Consider the following 23016-nt stretch of genomic DNA (forward strand, 5'->3'; position numbering starts at 1 on the left):
TATTGAGAAGAAAGAATGAAACAGAAAGTAAATTCATTAGCCATATCAGTAAGTAATTGACATTGATTAATGGGGTGTTCATGCAGAAAGTTGTTGCAGCATCACTTTATTGTTTCTTAGGTAAGAATGTCACTTTTTATGTTTCCACTAAAACACTGCTATGGCCTCTTGTTATTCACATATCCTTGGCAAGTTTCTTTTCTTTGTTTTTCTTTTCCTTTGAGCTTATTTGCTCCTTGTTGCTCAGTGTCATGTGTTGCACAAGCCTTTGGCATTTTCTTTTTCTTATCAGTGCACTACACATATCCACTACAGGCATTTTAGTTCACATTTCTTCTTGAGACATTGGTGCCCAGCACCTCTTTGTGTGACTAAATGTTTTGTATTTAGGTTGCTCTTGATAATGGACTTTTGGTTGATAATCCCGGGTTAGTTAACCCAAGTTACCAAGTGTTGAAACACTCCTCAGAACCTATTCATCCAAGCATATCCTTAATACATAAACACCACAGGCATTTGTCTCAGAAGTTCAAACCATTGGTGCCTAGCTTATTTTCTCAATTTTTTTGCTTTTTGGTTGCCCTTTTTCAGTGGCTTTTTCTTCTTCTTTTTCTTTCTTTTTCATGGCCAAAGACATTTATTCATCAAGATCCATAGACAGCATCCTAATTTCCACTAAAAGTGACAATTCTAACTTTATTTCTTAGTGAGCTGACTATTCAATCAAACATGCATACCACCACTTAATCTTATTTGATTTCTTACCAAATGGAATTGAGTTACTTTTGTTCAAACATTTCTTTTATTTTATGGAAATAGAACAAGTCATGGCAAGCATTTGTTTAAGAAGATGAAGTTATCCAGACACTTAGACTATCACTTATTTGAAAATTAAACAAACAGACAATCAAAAACTGCAATGACTCAAACTTAAAGCAGGGGTGCATGCAAACTTCAAATATCAGCAATTCAAAGTACAAGCAATTAAGTGACAATACAACCTTTTAGCATCTTCTTTATTGTTCATCATCCTTCCTAGCCTTGGTGTTCTCTTTGATGATGATGTATATTCCTTCCATGAGATTGATTGTCTTCCTGCAAAGCTATTAGAAGTTGCTTGTTCCCCAAGCACTTTGAGAATTGGTTAGCATGCATGGATGTTTGTAGGCCTCTGAACTTAGATTGGTGTGTGAACACGAAACTTAGTTCCTTGCCATATGCAGCAATTGGGATCATATGCAGAAAACCTCATGTGCTTTTATTAAGAAAATAACTATGAACTAGAAAAAGAAACTATGAACTAGAAATTAAACTATTGTTTAAGTAGTTTCCCTGATTGGTTGGAGCTAGTGACTAGTCATGCTGAGGTAGAAATGTGCTTTTAATGAAGTTTTTTGGTGGAACACCAAACTTAGAATCTCACATTCACCCTTGAATTGTTTTGGTGTGCAACACCAAACTTAGCTCCTTGCAATACAGATAAATCTACTTAACTCTTTTATTGAAATAACTAGAAAAGAAAAACTACCTTTGGTTGGGTTGCCTCCCAACAAGCGCTTCTTTAACGTCATTAGCTTGACATGCTGTTCCTGACTTTCTTCCTCTTCTTCCAGTTTGTTAAGAGGAATGACTTCAAGTGGATAAAGGAGCTAGTTAGTGCCCCTTGTTGTGAATGCTTCTTTCCAGCAAGCTTTCCCTTGTGATTGGCTTGAGTGAACTTGCTTGTTGGCTCAGGAGTTGGATTGTTCTTCGACCTTCTCTTCTTCATGGATATGATCCTTTGTTTCTCGGTCACAATCCTCATTTTGGTGCTTGTTTCTAATTGCCTGGTAAGCTCTGCTAGTTGCTTGGCAAACACCTTGTTTTGGGCTAGAATTGTATCAACATGGTTCAGCTCCATGACTCCCTTAGTGTTGTGCCTCTCTGATGCATAGTAGTACTCATTCTCAGCCACTGTCTCAATCACTTCAATGGCTTCTTCCACAGTCTTTTTCCTGTTCAATGAACCTCCTGATGAATGGTCTACAGCCTTCCTTGATTCATAAGACAGTCCATCATAGAAAATATGCAATTGCACCCAATCATGGAACATGTCTGGTGGGCATTTCCTTGTCAAATCCTTGAATCTCTCCCATGCCTCGTAGAGAGTTTCACCATCTTGTTGTCTAAAAGTCTGAACCTCAGATCGAAGCCTATTGACCTTTTGTGGGGGGTAGAAACGTGCCAGAAACTTGCTTTCCACCTCATCCCATGTTGTTAGACTCCCCCTTGGGAATGATTCCAGCCACTTAGCTGCTTTGTCCCTAAGTGAAAATGGGAACAAAAGCAGTTTATAGGCATCTTCCTGGACTTCATTGGACTTCACAGTGTCACAAATTCTCAGGAATTTTGTGAGATGTTGGTTGGGATCTTCATTAGCACTCCCACCAAATGAACAATGATTCTCCACAAGTGATATTAGCTGTGGTTTGAGTTCAAAATTGTTGGCCTGAATGGGTGGTTTCTGAATGCTGCTACCACAATTCCCAGAGGTTGGGTTTATGTATGAACTAAGAACCCTCCTCTCAGGAATGGCATTGTTTCCATCAGCTCTCTCATGGTTGTGAACTTCTCTATCCATGTTGAGATCTAGAGCTTCCTCAAAATTGTCCTCAGATTCTCCTTCAGATTCCTTTTCTCCCAGTACTCTCTTTCCTCTTGCTTCCCTTCTCAGTCTATGAAGGGTCCTCTCTGGTTCGGTATATGGAGGAGTTGATGTCTCTCCTCTCCTACCTGTCATACAAGAACACAACACAGGCAACAAACAAGTGAAATACTCTTGGTTAATGGAAGAGTATGGTTAGAGCAATTGAGGAATTAATTCAAACAGTTAGTGAGTCAGTGGGTTAGTTGCTTGAATTTAAAGGCATAAAGAAAGAAAGCATGTAACAGAGTGCAGAAATTAAAATTCAACAAGTAACTTGTACTGAATTAATCAAAACAAAAAAAAAATGCTCAATCTAGTTAACTTCCAATTTGAGAATTGTCAATCGAAAACCAATCCCCGGCAACGGCGCCATAAACTTGATGCGCATAAACTTGTTATGCTACGATTTAGGAAATTGCACGATCGGCAAAATTCCTTCCGGCAAGTGCACCGGTTATCGTCAAGTAAAAACTCACAATAGAGTGAGGTCGAATCCCACAAGGATTGGTTGAGTGAGCAATTCATATTAGAAGTGTGTTCTAGTTGAGCGAAATCAAGATTTAGATGAGAATTGCGGAATGTAAAATTGGCGGGAAAAGTAAATAACAAGAAATTGAAATGGCGGAATCTTAAATTGCATGAATTAAAGAGCAGAATGTAAATTGCTGAAATTAAAAGGGAATGGGGGTGATTGCAAGAATTGAGTTGCAGAATGTAAAGAGAAATTGGAAATCAGAAATGGGGAATTCATTGGGTGTTAGGAGATATTGAGATCTCCGAATCAAAACATGAATATCTCTTCCTCAACCAATGCGTTCATTAAATTTTGCTTGGCAATCTTATATGATTGGATCCCAATCCCTTGGCTCACCAATTCTCTCTAAAAACAAACAAATTCCCAATCCCTTGGTTTAAATGTTCATAAGAAGAGATGATGCTCGATCACTGATTATACCACACAGTTTCATGAACCACAATTTGGTAGGATTACATGTCACAATATCCATCCAAACCCCAATCCAATTCACTGTGAGAAAGCTTCTCTAGCATGAATCCTCCATTCCTTTCCCAAGGTTCCGAAGGATTCCAATTATGGGTAGTTTCTTTCCCAAGACAACTACCCAATGGAATTAGATCGAGAAGCTTTCTAACAAAATTCAAGAGAAAAGATTGAAGAAGAAGATAAACTATTATTGATTCATTGAATTACAATAGAGCTCCCTAACCCAATGAAAGGGGGTTTAGTGAGTCATAGCTCTGAATTCAATTACAAAGATATGAAAACTAGCTAAAATGAAAAGGTAGAAGTTCCAAAAGTCCCCCTCAGGGGCTGGATTCCCCTTCAATCCCCTCTCGTTTCAAATGCAGAAACTAAGGCCTTTAAATAGGCTCCCTAAATTACAAAATGAAAATGAAATTCAAAGCAAATTACAATCAAATGAAAATAAACTATTCTAGATGATTCTTGTGGCCTTGATTTGGTGTTGTTGATGGGCCTTGCTTGCTTGAAGGGTAGAGTGACATAATTGATCCAAAAAGGATAATGATCCATTAAACTACACTCAAACGTTGCACCCCCCTTTCTTGAGTCGTCACTTTGTTCTCTTGTCAACCTTGCCAATTTGATGCCAAATATAGACTATTATACCTCGTTGGAAAGCTATGGATGTCATCTTTCTAACGCAACTGGAAGCACCTCAATTGGATCTCTACAACTCGAGTTATACTCCATGGAAGGTGAAGAGGTCAGCTGGCCTGATTGCATGTTGGTACTATGCTCTTCTATGCACATTACAGGGCTGTTTTCTCCCTCAATTTTTAGTATCCACCATGCATGCCATATATGCTTGGAAAGCTCTAGATGTCTTCTTTCCAATGCATTTTGAATCACCTCATTTGGAGTTTTGTAGCTCAAGTTATTTATGTTTGAAGAAGGCATGTTCAAGCTGTTCCATATAACACGTTTAAGCTCCAGTTTAAGCTTAAACTGGAGCTTAAACGCTGGCACTCCCTGGAGGCACAAGCTCGAGCACGTTTAAGCTTCAGTTTAAGGTTAAACTGAAGCTTAAACGTGGAAATGGAAGAAGGCAACCCTGGAGTGTGGAATTGTCGAACACGTTTAAGCTTCAGTTTAAGGTTAAACTGAAGCTTAAACGTGGAAATGGAGGAAAGCCATCCTGGTTCATTTCTCAATTCTGGCGTTTAACCTCCAGTTTAAGGTTAAACTGGAGGTTAAACGTGGAAATGCTTCCTTGGTGAAATTCTCATTCTGGCGTTTAACTTCCAGTTTAAGGTTAAACTGGAGGTTAAACGCCAGTTCCAGCATTTCTTAGCCTTCATGATTCTGGCGTTTAAGCTCCAGTTTAGGCTTAAACTGGATCTTAAACTCCACATGTGATATTCAAGCTTCCTTTATTGATTTTGTTGCTTCCTTGCCTAGCCTCTTCTTTCCTGAAATCATCCAAACAATTGCATCAAAGTCTTGCAAAATTTCATGAGAATTCTTCCATTCATAGCATTCAAGGAATATAACTAAAAACTCATTGAATTTGCATCAAAATCTTCATGTTGAATGATTTAAGACAAGCATGACTATTTGGCCCAAAATGATTACTTAAGGCTCAAGAAAATGCATAAAACAACTAAAAATAAAAGAAAAAGGCTAGTGAAACTAGCCTAAGATGCCTTGGCATCACAACACCAAACTTAATCCTTGCTTGTCCCCAAGCAAGTTCTGAATTATTGAGAAGAAAGAATGAAACAGAAAGTAAATTCATTAGCCATATCAGTAAGTAATTGACATTGATTAATGGGGTGTTCATGCAGAAAGTTGTTGCAGCATCACTTTATTGTTTCTTAGGTAAGAATGTCACTTTTTATGTTTCCACTAAAACACTGCTATGGCCTCTTGTTATTCACATATCCTTGGCAAGTTTCTTTTCTTTGTTTTTCTTTTCCTTTGAGCTTATTTGCTCCTTGTTGCTCAGTGTCATGTGTTGCACAAGCCTTTGGCATTTTCTTTTTCTTATCAGTGCACTACACATATCCACTACAGGCATTTTAGTTCACATTTCTTCTTGAGACATTGGTGCCCAGCACCTCTTTGTGTGACTAAATGTTTTGTATTTAGGTTGCTCTTGATAATGGACTTTTGGTTGATAATCCCGGGTTAGTTAACCCAAGTTACCAAGTGTTGAAACACTCCTCAGAACCTATTCATCCAAGCATATCCTTAATACATAAACACCACAGGCATTTGTCTCAGAAGTTCAAACCATTGGTGCCTAGCTTATTTTCTCAATTTTTTTGCTTTTTGGTTGCCCTTTTTCAGTGGCTTTTTCTTCTTCTTTTTCTTTCTTTTTCATGGCCAAAGACATTTATTCATCAAGATCCATAGACAGCATCCTAATTTCCACTAAAAGTGACAATTCTAACTTTATTTCTTAGTGAGCTGACTATTCAATCAAACATGCATACCACCACTTAATCTTATTTGATTTCTTACCAAATGGAATTGAGTTACTTTTGTTCAAACATTTCTTTTATTTTATGGAAATAGAACAAGTCATGGCAAGCATTTGTTTAAGAAGATGAAGTTATCCAGACACTTAGACTATCACTTATTTGAAAATTAAACAAACAGACAATCAAAAACTGCAATGACTCAAACTTAAAGCAGGGGTGCATGCAAACTTCAAATATCAGCAATTCAAAGTACAAGCAATTAAGTGACAATACAACCTTTTAGCATCTTCTTTGTTGTTCATCATCCTTCCTAGCCTTGGTGTTCTCTTTGATGATGATGTATATTCCTTCCATGAGATTGATTGTCTTCCTGCAAAGCTATTAGAAGTTGCTTGTTCCCCAAGCACTTTGAGAATTGGTTAGCATGCATGGATGTTTGTAGGCCTCTGAACTTAGATTGGTGTGTGAACACGAAACTTAGTTCCTTGCCATATGCAGCAATTGGGATCATATGCAGAAAACCTCATGTGCTTTTATTAAGAAAATAACTATGAACTAGAAAAAGAAACTATGAACTAGAAATTAAACTATTGTTTAAGTAGTTTCCCTGATTGGTTGGAGCTAGTGACTAGTCATGCTGAGGTAGAAATGTGCTTTTAATGAAGTTTTTTGGTGGAACACCAAACTTAGAATCTCACATTCACCCTTGAATTGTTTTGGTGTGCAACACCAAACTTAGCTCCTTGCAATACAGATAAATCTACTTAACTCTTTTATTGAAATAACTAGAAAAGAAAAACTACCTTTGGTTGGGTTGCCTCCCAACAAGCGCTTCTTTAACGTCATTAGCTTGACATGCTGTTCCTGACTTTCTTCCTCTTCTTCCAGTTTGTTAAGAGGAATGACTTCAAGTGGATAAAGGAGCTAGTTAGTGCCCCTTGTTGTGAATGCTTCTTTCCAGCAAGCTTTCCCTTGTGATTGGCTTGAGTGAACTTGCTTGTTGGCTCAGGAGTTGGATTGTTCTTCGACCTTCTCTTCTTCATGGATATGATCCTTTGTTTCTCGGTCACAATCCTCATTTTGGTGCTTGTTTCTAATTGCCTGGTAAGCTCTGCTAGTTGCTTGGCAAACACCTTGTTTTGGGCTAGAATTGTATCAACATGGTTCAGCTCCATGACTCCCTTAGTGTTGTGCCTCTCTGATGCATAGTAGTACTCATTCTCAGCCACTGTCTCAATCACTTCAATGGCTTCTTCCACAGTCTTTTTCCTGTTCAATGAACCTCCTGATGAATGGTCTACAGCCTTCCTTGATTCATAAGACAGTCCATCATAGAAAATATGCAATTGCACCCAATCATGGAACATGTCTGGTGGGCATTTCCTTGTCAAATCCTTGAATCTCTCCCATGCCTCGTAGAGAGTTTCACCATCTTGTTGTCTAAAAGTCTGAACCTCAGATCGAAGCCTATTGACCTTTTGTGGGGGGTAGAAACGTGCCAGAAACTTGCTTTCCACCTCATCCCATGTTGTTAGACTCCCCCTTGGGAATGATTCCAGCCACTTAGCTGCTTTGTCCCTAAGTGAAAATGGGAACAAAAGCAGTTTATAGGCATCTTCCTGGACTTCATTGGACTTCACAGTGTCACAAATTCTCAGGAATTTTGTGAGATGTTGGTTGGGATCTTCATTAGCACTCCCACCAAATGAACAATGATTCTCCACAAGTGATATTAGCTGTGGTTTGAGTTCAAAATTGTTGGCCTGAATGGGTGGTTTCTGAATGCTGCTACCACAATTCCCAGAGGTTGGGTTTATGTATGAACTAAGAACCCTCCTCTCAGGAATGGCATTGTTTCCATCAGCTCTCTCATGGTTGTGAACTTCTCTATCCATGTTGAGATCTAGAGCTTCCTCAAAATTGTCCTCAGATTCTCCTTCAGATTCCTTTTCTCCCAGTACTCTCTTTCCTCTTGCTTCCCTTCTCAGTCTATGAAGGGTCCTCTCTGGTTCGGTATATGGAGGAGTTGATGTCTCTCCTCTCCTACCTGTCATACAAGAACACAACACAGGCAACAAACAAGTGAAATACTCTTGGTTAATGGAAGAGTATGGTTAGAGCAATTGAGGAATTAATTCAAACAGTTAGTGAGTCAGTGGGTTAGTTGCTTGAATTTAAAGGCATAAAGAAAGAAAGCATGTAACAGAGTGCAGAAATTAAAATTCAACAAGTAACTTGTACTGAATTAATCAAAACAAAAAAAAAATGCTCAATCTAGTTAACTTCCAATTTGAGAATTGTCAATCGAAAACCAATCCCCGGCAACGGCGCCATAAACTTGATGCGCATAAACTTGTTATGCTACGATTTAGGAAATTGCACGATCGGCAAAATTCCTTCCGGCAAGTGCACCGGTTATCGTCAAGTAAAAACTCACAATAGAGTGAGGTCGAATCCCACAAGGATTGGTTGAGTGAGCAATTCATATTAGAAGTGTGTTCTAGTTGAGCGAAATCAAGATTTAGATGAGAATTGCGGAATGTAAAATTGGCGGGAAAAGTAAATAACAAGAAATTGAAATGGCGGAATCTTAAATTGCATGAATTAAAGAGCAGAATGTAAATTGCTGAAATTAAAAGGGAATGGGGGTGATTGCAAGAATTGAGTTGCAGAATGTAAAGAGAAATTGGAAATCAGAAATGGGGAATTCATTGGGTGTTAGGAGATATTGAGATCTCCGAATCAAAACATGAATATCTCTTCCTCAACCAATGCGTTCATTAAATTTTGCTTGGCAATCTTATATGATTGGATCCCAATCCCTTGGCTCACCAATTCTCTCTAAAAACAAACAAATTCCCAATCTCTTGGTTTAAATGTTCATAAGAAGAGATGATGCTCGATCACTGATTATACCACACAGTTTCATGAACCACAATTTGGTAGGATTACATGTCACAATATCCATCCAAACCCCAATCCAATTCACTGTGAGAAAGCTTCTCTAGCATGAATCCTCCATTCCTTTCCCAAGGTTCCGAAGGATTCCAATTATGGGTAGTTTCTTTCCCAAGACAACTACCCAATGGAATTAGATCGAGAAGCTTTCTAACAAAATTCAAGAGAAAAGATTGAAGAAGAAGATAAACTATTATTGATTCATTGAATTACAATAGAGCTCCCTAACCCAATGAAAGGGGGTTTAGTGAGTCATAGCTCTGAATTCAATTACAAAGATATGAAAACTAGCTAAAATGAAAAGGTAGAAGTTCCAAAAGTCCCCCTCAGGGGCTGGATTCCCCTTCAATCCCCTCTCGTTTCAAATGCAGAAACTAAGGCCTTTAAATAGGCTCCCTAAATTACAAAATGAAAATGAAATTCAAAGCAAATTACAATCAAATGAAAATAAACTATTCTAGATGATTCTTGTGGCCTTGATTTGGTGTTGTTGATGGGCCTTGCTTGCTTGAAGGGTAGAGTGACATAATTGATCCAAAAAGGATAATGATCCATTAAACTACACTCAAACATTGCACCCCCCTTTCTTGAGTCGTCACTTTGTTCTCTTGTCAACCTTGCCAATTTGATGCCAAATATAGACTATTATACCTCGTTGGAAAGCTATGGATGTCAGCTTTCTAACGCAACTGGAAGCACCTCAATTGGATCTCTACAACTCGAGTTATACTCCATGGAAGGTGAAGAGGTCAGCTGGCCTGATTGCATGTTGGTACTATGCTCTTCTATGCACATTACGGGGCTGTTTTCTCCCTCAATTTTTAGTATCCACCATGCATGCCATATATTCTTGGAAAGCTCTAGATGTCTTCTTTCCAATGCATTTTGAATCACCTCATTTGGAGTTTTGTAGCTCAAGTTATTTATGTTTGAAGAAGGCATGTTCAAGCTGTTCCATATAACACGTTTAAGCTCCAGTTTAAGCTTAAACTGGAGCTTAAACGCTGGCACTCCCTGGAGGCACAAGCTCGAGCACGTTTAAGCTTCAGTTTAAGGTTAAACTGAAGCTTAAACGTGGAAATGGAAGAAGGCAACCCTGGAGTGTGGAATTGTCGAACACGTTTAAGCTTCAGTTTAAGGTTAAACTGAAGCTTAAACGTGGAAATGGAGGAAAGCCATCCTGGTTCATTTCTCAATTCTGGCGTTTAACCTCCAGTTTAAGGTTAAACTGGAGGTTAAACGTGGAAATGCTTCCTTGGTGAAATTCTCATTCTGGCGTTTAACTTCCAGTTTAAGGTTAAACTGGAGGTTAAACGCCAGTTCCAGCATTTCTTAGCCTTCATGATTCTGGCGTTTAAGCTCCAGTTTAGGCTTAAACTGGATCTTAAACTCCACATGTGATATTCAAGCTTCCTTTATTGATTTTGTTGCTTCCTTGCCTAGCCTCTTCTTTCCTGAAATCATCCAAACAATTGCATCAAAGTCTTGCAAAATTTCATGAGAATTCTTCCATTCATAGCATTCAAGGAATATAACTAAAAACTCATGGAATTTGCATCAAAATCTTCATGTTGAATGATTTAAGACAAGCATGACTATTTGGCCCAAAATGATTACTTAAGGCTCAAGAAAATGCATAAAACAACTAAAAATAAAAGAAAAAGGCTAGTGAAACTAGCCTAAGATGCCTTGGCATCACAACACCAAACTTAATCCTTGCTTGTCCCCAAGCAAGTTCTGAATTATTGAGAAGAAAGAATGAAACAGAAAGTAAATTCATTAGCCATATCAGTAAGTAATTGACATTGATTAATGGGGTGTTCATGCAGAAAGTTGTTGCAGCATCACTTTATTGTTTCTTAGGTAAGAATGTCACTTTTTATGTTTCCACTAAAACACTGCTATGGCCTCTTGTTATTCACATATCCTTGGCAAGTTTCTTTTCTTTGTTTTTCTTTTCCTTTGAGCTTATTTGCTCCTTGTTGCTCAGTGTCATGTGTTGCACAAGCCTTTGGCATTTTCTTTTTCTTATCAGTGCACTACACATATCCACTACAGGCATTTTAGTTCACATTTCTTCTTGAGACATTGGTGCCCAGCACCTCTTTGTGTGACTAAATGTTTTGTATTTAGGTTGCTCTTGATAATGGACTTTTGGTTGATAATCCCGGGTTAGTTAACCCAAGTTACCAAGTGTTGAAACACTCCTCAGAACCTATTCATCCAAGCATATCCTTAATACATAAACACCACAGGCATTTGTCTCAGAAGTTCAAACCATTGGTGCCTAGCTTATTTTCTCAATTTTTTTGCTTTTTGGTTGCCCTTTTTCAGTGGCTTTTTCTTCTTCTTTTTCTTTCTTTTTCATGGCCAAAGACATTTATTCATCAAGATCCATAGACAGCATCCTAATTTCCACTAAAAGTGACAATTCTAACTTTATTTCTTAGTGAGCTGACTATTCAATCAAACATGCATACCACCACTTAATCTTATTTGATTTCTTACCAAATGGAATTGAGTTACTTTTGTTCAAACATTTCTTTTATTTTATGGAAATAGAACAAGTCATGGCAAGCATTTGTTTAAGAAGATGAAGTTATCCAGACACTTAGACTATCACTTATTTGAAAATTAAACAAACAGACAATCAAAAACTGCAATGACTCAAACTTAAAGCAGGGGTGCATGCAAACTTCAAATATCAGCAATTCAAAGTACAAGCAATTAAGTGACAATACAACCTTTTAGCATCTTCTTTGTTGTTCATCATCCTTCCTAGCCTTGGTGTTCTCTTTGATGATGATGTATATTCCTTCCATGAGATTGATTGTCTTCCTGCAAAGCTATTAGAAGTTGCTTGTTCCCCAAGCACTTTGAGAATTGGTTAGCATGCATGGATGTTTGTAGGCCTCTGAACTTAGATTGGTGTGTGAACACGAAACTTAGTTCCTTGCCATATGCAGCAATTGGGATCATATGCAGAAAACCTCATGTGCTTTTATTAAGAAAATAACTATGAACTAGAAAAAGAAACTATGAACTAGAAATTAAACTATTGTTTAAGTAGTTTCCCTGATTGGTTGGAGCTAGTGACTAGTCATGCTGAGGTAGAAATGTGCTTTTAATGAAGTTTTTTGGTGGAACACCAAACTTAGAATCTCACATTCACCCTTGAATTGTTTTGGTGTGCAACACCAAACTTAGCTCCTTGCAATACAGATAAATCTACTTAACTCTTTTATTGAAATAACTAGAAAAGAAAAACTACCTTTGGTTGGGTTGCCTCCCAACAAGCGCTTCTTTAACGTCATTAGCTTGACATGCTGTTCCTGACTTTCTTCCTCTTCTTCCAGTTTGTTAAGAGGAATGACTTCAAGTGGATAAAGGAGCTAGTTAGTGCCCCTTGTTGTGAATGCTTCTTTCCAGCAAGCTTTCCCTTGTGATTGGCTTGAGTGAACTTGCTTGTTGGCTCAGGAGTTGGATTGTTCTTCGACCTTCTCTTCTTCATGGATATGATCCTTTGTTTCTCGGTCACAATCCTCATTTTGGTGCTTGTTTCTAATTGCCTGGTAAGCTCTGCTAGTTGCTTGGCAAACACCTTGTTTTGGGCTAGAATTGTATCAACATGGTTCAGCTCCATGACTCCCTTAGTGTTGTGCCTCTCTGATGCATAGTAGTACTCATTCTCAGCCACTGTCTCAATCACTTCAATGGCTTCTTCCACAGTCTTTTTCCTGTTCAATGAACCTCCTGATGAATGGTCTACAGCCTTCCTTGATTCATAAGACAGTCCATCATAGAAAATATGCAATTGCACCCAATCATGGAACATGTCTGGTGGGCATTTCCTTGTCAAATCCTTGAATCTCTCCCATGCCTCGTAGAGAGTTTCACCATCTTGTTGTCTAAAAGTCTGAACCTCAGATCGAAGCCTATTGACCTTTTGTGGGGGGTAGAAACGTGCCAGAAACTTGCTTTCCACCTCATCCCATGTTGTTAGACTCCCCCTTGGGAATGATTCCAGCCACTTAGCTGCTTTGTCCCTAAGTGAAAATGGGAACAAAAGCAGTTTATAGGCATCTTCCTGGACTTCATTGGACTTCACAGTGTCACAAATTCTCAGGAATTTTGTGAGATGTTGGTTGGGATCTTCATTAGCACTCCCACCAAATGAACAATGATTCTCCACAAGTGATATTAGCTGTGGTTTGAGTTCAAAATTGTTGGCCTGAATGGGTGGTTTCTGAATGCTGCTACCACAATTCCCAGAGGTTGGGTTTATGTATGAACTAAGAACCCTCCTCTCAGGAATGGCATTGTTTCCATCAGCTCTCTCATGGTTGTGAACTTCTCTATCCATGTTGAGATCTAGAGCTTCCTCAAAATTGTCCTCAGATTCTCCTTCAGATTCCTTTTCTCCCAGTACTCTCTTTCCTCTTGCTTCCCTTCTCAGTCTATGAAGGGTCCTCTCTGGTTCGGTATATGGAGGAGTTGATGTCTCTCCTCTCCTACCTGTCATACAAGAACACAACACAGGCAACAAACAAGTGAAATACTCTTGGTTAATGGAAGAGTATGGTTAGAGCAATTGAGGAATTAATTCAAACAGTTAGTGAGTCAGTGGGTTAGTTGCTTGAATTTAAAGGCATAAAGAAAGAAAGCATGTAACAGAGTGCAGAAATTAAAATTCAACAAGTAACTTGTACTGAATTAATCAAAACAAAAAAAAAATGCTCAATCTAGTTAACTTCCAATTTGAGAATTGTCAATCGAAAACCAATCCCCGGCAACGGCGCCATAAACTTGATGCGCATAAACTTGTTATGCTACGATTTAGGAAATTGCACGATCGGCAAAATTCCTTCCGGCAAGTGCACCGGTTATCGTCAAGTAAAAACTCACAATAGAGTGAGGTCGAATCCCACAAGGATTGGTTGAGTGAGCAATTCATATTAGAAGTGTGTTCTAGTTGAGCGAAATCAAGATTTAGATGAGAATTGCGGAATGTAAAATTGGCGGGAAAAGTAAATAACAAGAAATTGAAATGGCGGAATCTTAAATTGCATGAATTAAAGAGCAGAATGTAAATTGCTGAAATTAAAAGGGAATGGGGGTGATTGCAAGAATTGAGTTGCAGAATGTAAAGAGAAATTGGAAATCAGAAATGGGGAATTCATTGGGTGTTAGGAGATATTGAGATCTCCGAATCAAAACATGAATATCTCTTCCTCAACCAATGCGTTCATTAAATTTTGCTTGGCAATCTTATATGATTGGATCCCAATCCCTTGGCTCACCAATTCTCTCTAAAAACAAACAAATTCCCAATCCCTTGGTTTAAATGTTCATAAGAAGAGATGATGCTCGATCACTGATTATACCACACAGTTTCATGAACCACAATTTGGTAGGATTACATGTCACAATATCCATCCAAACCCCAATCCAATTCACTGTGAGAAAGCTTCTCTAGCATGAATCCTCCATTCCTTTCCCAAGGTTCCGAAGGATTCCAATTATGGGTAGTTTCTTTCCCAAGACAACTACCCAATGGAATTAGATCGAGAAGCTTTCTAACAAAATTCAAGAGAAAAGATTGAAGAAGAAGATAAACTATTATTGATTCATTGAATTACAATAGAGCTCCCTAACCCAATGAAAGGGGGTTTAGTGAGTCATAGCTCTGAATTCAATTACAAAGATATGAAAACTAGCTAAAATGAAAAGGTAGAAGTTCCAAAAGTCCCCCTCAGGGGCTGGATTCCCCTTCAATCCCCTCTCGTTTCAAATGCAGAAACTAAGGCCTTTAAATAGGCTCCCTAAATTACAAAATGAAAATGAAATTCAAAGCAAATTACAATCAAATGAAAATAAACTATTCTAGATGATTCTTGTGGCCTTGATTTGGTGTTGTTGATGGGCCTTGCTTGCTTGAAGGGTAGAGTGACATAATTGATCCAAAAAGGATAATGATCCATTAAACTACACTCAAACGTTGCACCCCCCTTTCTTGAGTCGTCACTTTGTTCTCTTGTCAACCTTGCCAATTTGATGCCAAATATAGACTATTATACCTCGTTGGAAAGCTATGGATGTCAGCTTTCTAACGCAACTGGAAGCACCTCAATTGGATCTCTACAACTCGAGTTATACTCCATGGAAGGTGAAGAGGTCAGCTGGCCTGATTGCATGTTGGTACTATGCTCTTCTATGCACATTACAGGGCTGTTTTCTCCCTCAATTTTTAGTATCCACCATGCATGCCATATATGCTTGGAAAGCTCTAGATGTCTTCTTTCCAATGCATTTTGAATCACCTCATTTGGAGTTTTGTAGCTCAAGTTATTTATGTTTGAAGAAGGCATGTTCAAGCTGTTCCATATAACACGTTTAAGCTCCAGTTTAAGCTTAAACTGGAGCTTAAACGCTGGCACTCCCTGGAGGCACAAGCTCGAGCACGTTTAAGCTTCAGTTTAAGGTTAAACTGAAGCTTAAACGTGGAAATGGAAGAAGGCAACCCTGGAGTGTGGAATTGTCGAACACGTTTAAGCTTCAGTTTAAGGTTAAACTGAAGCTTAAACGTGGAAATGGAGGAAAGCCATCCTGGTTCATTTCTCAATTCTGGCGTTTAACCTCCAGTTTAAGGTTAAACTGGAGGTTAAACGTGGAAATGCTTCCTTGGTGAAATTCTCATTCTGGCGTTTAACTTCCAGTTTAAGGTTAAACTGGAGGTTAAACGCCAGTTCCAGCATTTCTTAGCCTTCATGATTCTGGCGTTTAAGCTCCAGTTTAGGCTTAAACTGGATCTTAAACTCCACATGTGATATTCAAGCTTCCTTTATTGATTTTGTTGCTTCCTTGCCTAGCCTCTTCTTTCCTGAAATCATCCAAACAATTGCATCAAAGTCTTGCAAAATTTCATGAGAATTCTTCCATTCATAGCATTCAAGGAATATAACTAAAAACTCATGGAATTTGCATCAAAATCTTCATGTTGAATGATTTAAGACAAGCATGACTATTTGGCCCAAAATGATTACTTAAGGCTCAAGAAAATGCATAAAACAACTAAAAATAAAAGAAAAAGGCTAGTGAAACTAGCCTAAGATGCCTTGGCATCATTAACGTGGCCAAGGAAGAAGAAGAAGCTGGCATTAGTGGAAAAGTTAGCCCACTAACGCGAGTACCAATGTTGGTCAAGAAAGAAGGGAGCGTTAATGGGCAACATTAGCACACCAATGCCAGTGCTAACGTTGTGCCCAACGTTAGTATGCCAATGCCATCAATGTTAGTACACTAACATCTTTGATCATTGCACAAAGCTGGGGCTGGAAGAATTGGCTAGAGTGCGTACGCACGAAGCAGTGTGCGTACGCACAAGTGGCAAAACTTACAAGGATGCACACGTACGAGTCATCATGCGTACGCACAACAGGCGCTGGCGTTAGTGGCAGCGTTAGCATACTAACGCCAGTATTATCGCCATCTTGGAAGAAAATTGTGGCATTATCAACATTGTTAACACCAACTCCAGGGGTACTCATGCAAGTATAAAGGCCTTGATGAGCTAACATTACCTCGTTAATGCCAGCGTTAACGTCAGAAAGGGCCTGGTTAACTTCTAACCTCCTTCAACTAAGGCCAAGGGCCCACATCCAAGTACTTGAAGATTCATTTAAAGATCAGAAGAGTAGTATAAATAAGAAGATTTTTGAACTTAGAAAGGGGATCAGGAGATAGGATTGAAGATCCAAATTGGGAAACTCTGACTACTTTTCTTTCTTCTTTGTACTTAGTTTTATTTTTCATGGACTTGAATTTTTCTCTGAGTTTTCCAGAGCGATGATGAACTAAACCCCACATCATTAGGGGGAGGAGCTCTATTGTAATTCTAATGAATTAATGCAATTCTTCTTCTTCTTAATCTGCTTGTTGTGGCTAAGGGAAAGCTTTTGTGCTTCATAGATCCATTCACTACTGGAAGGGAGTTTGGATCTACTTAAATCTCTATGAGAGCCTTAAAAAAGGGATCATAGGATTCAGTTTGAAGCTTCTCCCTCATAACTCTTTTGATCAACATATTCTTAGTTGGTATGTGACATATAACCTCTTTGAATTGAGGTCCTAAGAGTTGTGTAGCTTATGGATTAGAAATTTGAGCTTAACCTCTTCTCATGAAAAATTAGATCAAAGAATTGGCAATTGATTGTGTTAAGAGAAATGGAGTTGCCAAGGAATTGGAACTCAATTATTTACAATCCGCCATAGATCTACTTCATATGATTGAGAATAAAGTTGAGACTCATTGATTCATGAAGGATTATAATATCTTCAATCCCTAATGAATCTCACCCATTGTTGCTCTTCCTTTCAATTACTTTAAATTTCTTGTTATCTTTGATTCCCAGCACGCAGAACCCATTTACATTTCATGCAATTTATCTTCCATTGCTATTTACATTCTTGCTTTTACTTTCTTCTCATTTAAGTTTCAGCTCTTTAGTTTCTTGTCATTTAAGTTTCTGCCATTTACCCTTCATAATTTACTTTCAGCTCTCTAGTTTTCAACAATTTAATTTCAGTATATTTACTTTCTTTGTCAATTACAATCCTGTTCACTCAATTACACAGAATCATCAAATATTTGCTTGACTAGATCGATCACCTAACTAAAGTTGCTTAATCCATTAATCTCTGTGGGATCAACCTCACTCAACAGTGAGTTATTACTTGGTGATTCAGTACACTTGCTGAAGGAATTTGTGTTGTGCAAATTTTTGGTCATCAAAAGGAGGGAGAAAGTAATTCGGCCAAGGGGGCTTTGATGTGTATGAAAGGTGTGTGCATGAAGGGTTAGAATGAGGGGTATTTATCGGAGTGGGCTAGGTTAGGGTTCGGTCATAAGTGGGGTAAATGGGAGGGAAATTTGATTTTGAAGTGGGTGGGAGTTGGTGGGAGTTATGATGGTTTTGGAGAAGTGATATGGATGTGATTGGGTTAGGGTTTATAGGGAAGAGTGTATGGGGAAGTGTGAAAAAGAAGAAAGAAGTGGAGTAGGTAAAGATGTTGTGGGACCCACTAGTCCTGAGAGGCTAGGGAATTCAGATTCCTTGCCCTTCTTTCATGGGCGTTTGAATGCCCAGCACTATGCTCTTGGCTGGCGTTCAACGCTAGCTATGCTGCCATTTGGGGCGTTGAACGCCCAGGCTATGCCTCTGGCTGGCGTTCAACGCTAGCAAGACACTCTATCCAGAGCGTTCTATTTTCATTGCTGAACGTTTCTGTCTCTGTTCTGACTGCTTCACATGATCATGAACCTAAATAAATAACTAAAGAAAAACAAACTTAAGAAATTAGAGGAAATAGAAATAACTAAATAAGGTTGGGTTTCCTCCCAACAAGCGCTTCTTTAACGTCACTAGCTTGACGGTTAGCCCTTTACGGAGAATAATATGGGCTCAAAATTTCACCTCTTACAGTGAACTTTCTTCCTGTCTTTACATGATGAGCTCCACATGCCAGGTGAGAGGCCTTCAGTTGGGACTTTCTTGTCCCTCCAGCCTTTAGGTACTTTCTTTTTGGTACCTTTATTCTCAGTGCTTGTTGATGGCTGCCTAACACCAAACTTAGAATTGATGTTTGAGGGCTTAGTAAAGCTCTGTACTGAAAGAGATGGTTGGAACACTAAGTGTTGCACAGTTATCTCTCTTTTTTCAGAGGGAGAGTTGGGGTGAGGCATCTTGAACAAGATGTAATCCTCTCCTAGTTGTAGAATCAATTCTCCCTTAGCTACATCAATCATAGCATTGGCAGTGACTAGGAAAGGACTTCCAAGGATGATGGGTTCATCCTCATCTTCCCCAGTATCTAAGATTATGAAGTTTGCAGGAATGTACAGGTCTTCAACCTTTACCAATACATCCTCTACTAAGTCATATGCTTTTTTCATTGATTTGTCTGACATCTCTAGTGAGATATTTGCAGCTTGTACCTCAAAGATTCCTGACTTCTCCGTTACAGAGAGTGGCATGAGGTTTATACTTGACCCTAGGTCACATAGAGCCTTATCAAAGGTCATGGTGCCTATGGTACAAGGAATTAGGAAGCGTCCGGGATCCGAAAGCTTCTGAGGTAGCTTCTGCTGTACCAAAGCATTGAATTCTTTGGTAAGCACTGGAGGTTCTTCCTCCAAAGGTTTTATACCAAATAACTTAGCATTCAGCTTTATGAGAGCTCTTAGGTACCGAACAACTTGTTCTTCCCTAGTGTCGTCATCCTCTTCAGAGGAAGAGTATTCATCAGAACTCATGCACTGCAGGAGTGCATGCAAGGGAACCTCTATGGTCTCTACATGAGCCTTGGCTTACTTTAATTCTTGGATAGGAATTTCTTCAGTGGGTGCTGAACACTCAGTAGGTAAGCCATTACTGGCGTTCAACGCCAGTTCTAATGGTTCTTTGGGCATTGAACGCCCATCATGCATCCTTTCACTGGCGTTCAACGCTAGTTCCTTTGCCAAGTTGGGTGTTGAACACCCAGAAAGACCTTCCTTATTGGCATTCAACGCCAGATTCCCTGCCAGTTTGGACGTTGAATGCCCAGTGAGGGCTTCCTCACTGGCGTTCAATGCCAGCCTTGATGCCTGTTTGGGCGTTGAACGCCCAGTGAGGTATTCTTCACTAGCGTTCAATGCCAGCTTCGGTGCCAGCTTCGGCGTTCAATGCCCAGTGAGGTCTTCCTCATTGGCATTCAATGCCATCTGAGTTTCTCTAGGTTCGGCCTCATCCTCAGTGGTGCTGGCCTTGCACTCTTCTCTTGGGGTTACTTCAGTGTTACTAGGAAGAGTGTCAGGAGGAGTCTCAGGGATTCTCTTGCTCAGTTGACCAACTTATAATTACAAATTTCTAATGGAAGATCTTGTTTCAGTTATGAAACTATGAGTGATCTTAGAGAGGTTGGAGACTATAGTTACTAAGTCAGAAAGGCTCCACTTAGGAGTCTCCATATGTTCCTGAGAAGATGGGAATGGTGGCCTGTTATTGAACCTATTCTGGGTTCTTCCACCTTGATTATTATTAAAGCCTTGCTGAGGCTTCTGTTGATCCTTCCATGAAATGTTAGGATGGTTCCTCCATGAGAGGTTGTAGGTGTTTCCATAGGGTCCTCCCATGTAATTTACCTCTTCCATGGTGGGTTGGTCAGGATTATAAGCTTCTACTTCAGAGGAAGCTTCTTAAGTGCTGCCAGCTGCAGCTTGCATTCCAGTCAAATGCTGAGAGATCATATTGACCTGCTGGGTCAAGATCTTATTTTGAGCCAAGATGGCATGCAGAGTGTCTACTTCAAGAACTTCTTTCTTCTGAGGGACCCCATTGTTCACAGGATATCTCTCAGAAGTGTACATGAATTGGTTGTTTGTAACCATCTCAATGAGTTCTCTTGCTTCTGCAGGCATTTTCTTTAAGTGGAGTGATCCACCTGCAGAGCTGTCCAATGATATTTTGGACATCTCAGACAGACCATCATAGAAGATGCCTAGGATAGACCATTCTGAGATAATGTCAGAAGGACATCTCCTGATCAGTTACTTGTATCTTTTCCAAGCTTCATAGAGGGATTCACCTTCTCTTTGTTTGAAGGTTTGAACTTCCACTCTGATTTTGCTCATCTTTTGAGGAGGAAAGAATTTGGCCAAGAAAGCATTGACCAATTTTTCCCAAGAGTCTAAGCTTTCTTTAGGTTGAGAATCCAACCATATCTTAGCTCTGTCTCTAATAGCAAAGGGAAAGAGCATAACTCTGTAGACCTCATGATCCACTCCATTGGTCTTAACAGTGTCACATATTTGCAAGAATTCCGACAGGAATTGGTGTGGATCTTTTAGTGGAAGTCCATGTAACTGGCAATTCTGTTACAGAAGAGAGACTTACTGAGGCTTAAGCTCAAAGTTGTTAGCTCTAATAGAAGGTATGGAGATACTTCTTCCATAGAAATCAGAGGTTGGTATGGTGTAGTCACCAAGAACCTTTCTTGCATCTCCTCCATTATTAGCATTGTCTGCCATGTATTCAGCTTTTTGTTCGAAATTTTCTAAGAGGTTTCTTCTGGAGTGTTGTGCTTTAGCTTGTTGTAAATGCCTCCTTATAGTTTTCTCAGGTTCAGGGTCAAGATTAAAGAGAGGTTTTTTTATCTCTGTTCCTGGTCATAAACAAGAAAAAGAAGATAAGAAAGAAGAAGAATGGGAGCTCTATGTTCAAGAACAGAGGACTCCCTGTGAGATGTGAAGAAGAAAGAAAAGAAGAATGAAGATAGAGAAGAGAGAAGAAGAAATCGAAAAGAGAGAGGGATAGAAATTCAAAAATTAGAAGTAAAAAGAGAAAATATTTTTGTTTATTAATTAAATTCAAAAATTAAAGCTAATTAACTAAAAATATTTGAAAATTAAATGATGAACTTCAAAAAAAAAGAGAAATAAATAGAGAATATATTTTCAAAAATTAAAAGAGATAAGAATTAGTTAGGAAGTTTTGAAAAAGAAGAAAGAGAAAAAACAAGTAACTAATTTAGAAAGATTTGAAAACAAGATAAGATAAAATATTAGAAAAGACTTGAATTTAAAAATTGAAATTTGAAAAGATAAGATAGAGATTGGAAAGATTTGAAAAAGATTTGATTTAAAATTTGAAATTAGAAAAGATAAGATAAGAATTTGAAAAAGATTTGAAAAAGATTTGAAAGAGATAAGATTTGAAATTTAAAATTTTAAATTTTGAAATTGAATTTTAAAATTTGAATTTGAAATAAGATAAGATAAAATTTTTGAATTTTAAAGAAAGATAAAAAGATAAGATAGTAATTTGAAAAAGATATGACTTTTGAAAATATTTGAATTTGAAATTTAAAACTAAGATAAGATAAGATAATGATTTTGAAATTAAAATTTGAAAATTTGTTGTAATCTTCGAAAATTAAAGTAAAAAGATAGGAAAGATATTTTTTTTATTTATTTGAATTAATGAAGAAAGAGAAAAACAAACAAAAAGACACCAAACTTAAAATTTTTAGATCTAGGACACCTAGATTTTGAAAATTGCAAAGAAACAACACAAAGAGACACCAAACTTAAAAATTTTAAGATTAAAACAAGAAAAAAAACAAGAACACTTTGAAGATCAAGAAGAACACCAAGAACAAAACTCAAAGAATTAAAAGAAAACAAGAACATGCAAAGGACACCAAACTTAAAAATTTTGAAAACCAAAGACACAAATTTCAAAAACTTTAAAAGAAAAGACACAAGAAGACACCAAACTTAACGATTGACGCAAGACTCAAACAAAAGACACTTTCTTTGAAATTTTTTTTGAAAAAGACTCAAGATTTTCGAAAAAGACTTAAACAAGAACAAGAACAAAGACTCAAACAAAAGATAAAGATTGATAAAGAAAAGAAATGGTTTTGATTTTTTCAAAAAAAGAAAATTAAAGACTCAAACAAAATTAAAAACAATACCTAATCTAAGCAACAAGATAATCCGTTAGTTGTCCAAACTCGAACAATCCCCGGCAACGGCGCCAAAAACTTGGTGCGCGGAATTAAACTTTGCACAACTGAACCAGCAAGTGCACTGGGTCGTCCAAGTAATACCTGAGTGAGTCAGGATTGATCCCACAAGGATTGTGATTTGAAGCAAGCTATGGTTATCTTGTAGATCTTAGTCAGGTAGATAGAAAAGTTGGTTGGTTGTTTAAAGCGCATAAAAGTAAAATAAAGAAAACGTTACTCAATTGATGGTGAAAGCAATGATAAGAAGATGGTTAAGGCTTTGGAGATGCTTTATTCTTCTGGATCAATTTGGTTTTATTGTTTCCTCCAACTGTGAATGATTTCTTCTATGGCAGGCT

At 38.2% G+C, this 23016-nt stretch overlaps 3 non-coding genes across 3 annotated transcripts; all 3 read left to right on the top strand.

Annotated features, from left to right (window-relative positions):
* Positions 1–2090: 2090 nt before the first annotated feature.
* Positions 2091–2194, top strand: LOC148581375 (small nucleolar RNA R71). Its single transcript, XR_015895962.1, has one exon. It is a non-coding gene; the product is annotated as a small nucleolar RNA R71 (small nucleolar RNA).
* A 5322-nt stretch (positions 2195–7516) lies between these two features.
* On the top strand, positions 7517–7620 carry LOC148581376 (small nucleolar RNA R71). The gene has a single exon (XR_015895980.1). It is a non-coding gene; the product is annotated as a small nucleolar RNA R71 (small nucleolar RNA).
* A 5322-nt stretch (positions 7621–12942) lies between these two features.
* LOC148581377 (small nucleolar RNA R71) lies at positions 12943–13046 on the top strand. Its single transcript, XR_015896005.1, has one exon. It is a non-coding gene; the product is annotated as a small nucleolar RNA R71 (small nucleolar RNA).
* Positions 13047–23016: the final 9970 nt, after the last annotated feature.

Source organism: Arachis ipaensis, chromosome B10 (genome assembly GCF_059453495.1).
Source record: "Arachis ipaensis isolate K30076 ecotype BB chromosome B10, ASM5945349v1, whole genome shotgun sequence".
NCBI lineage: Eukaryota > Viridiplantae > Streptophyta > Magnoliopsida > Fabales > Fabaceae > Arachis > Arachis ipaensis.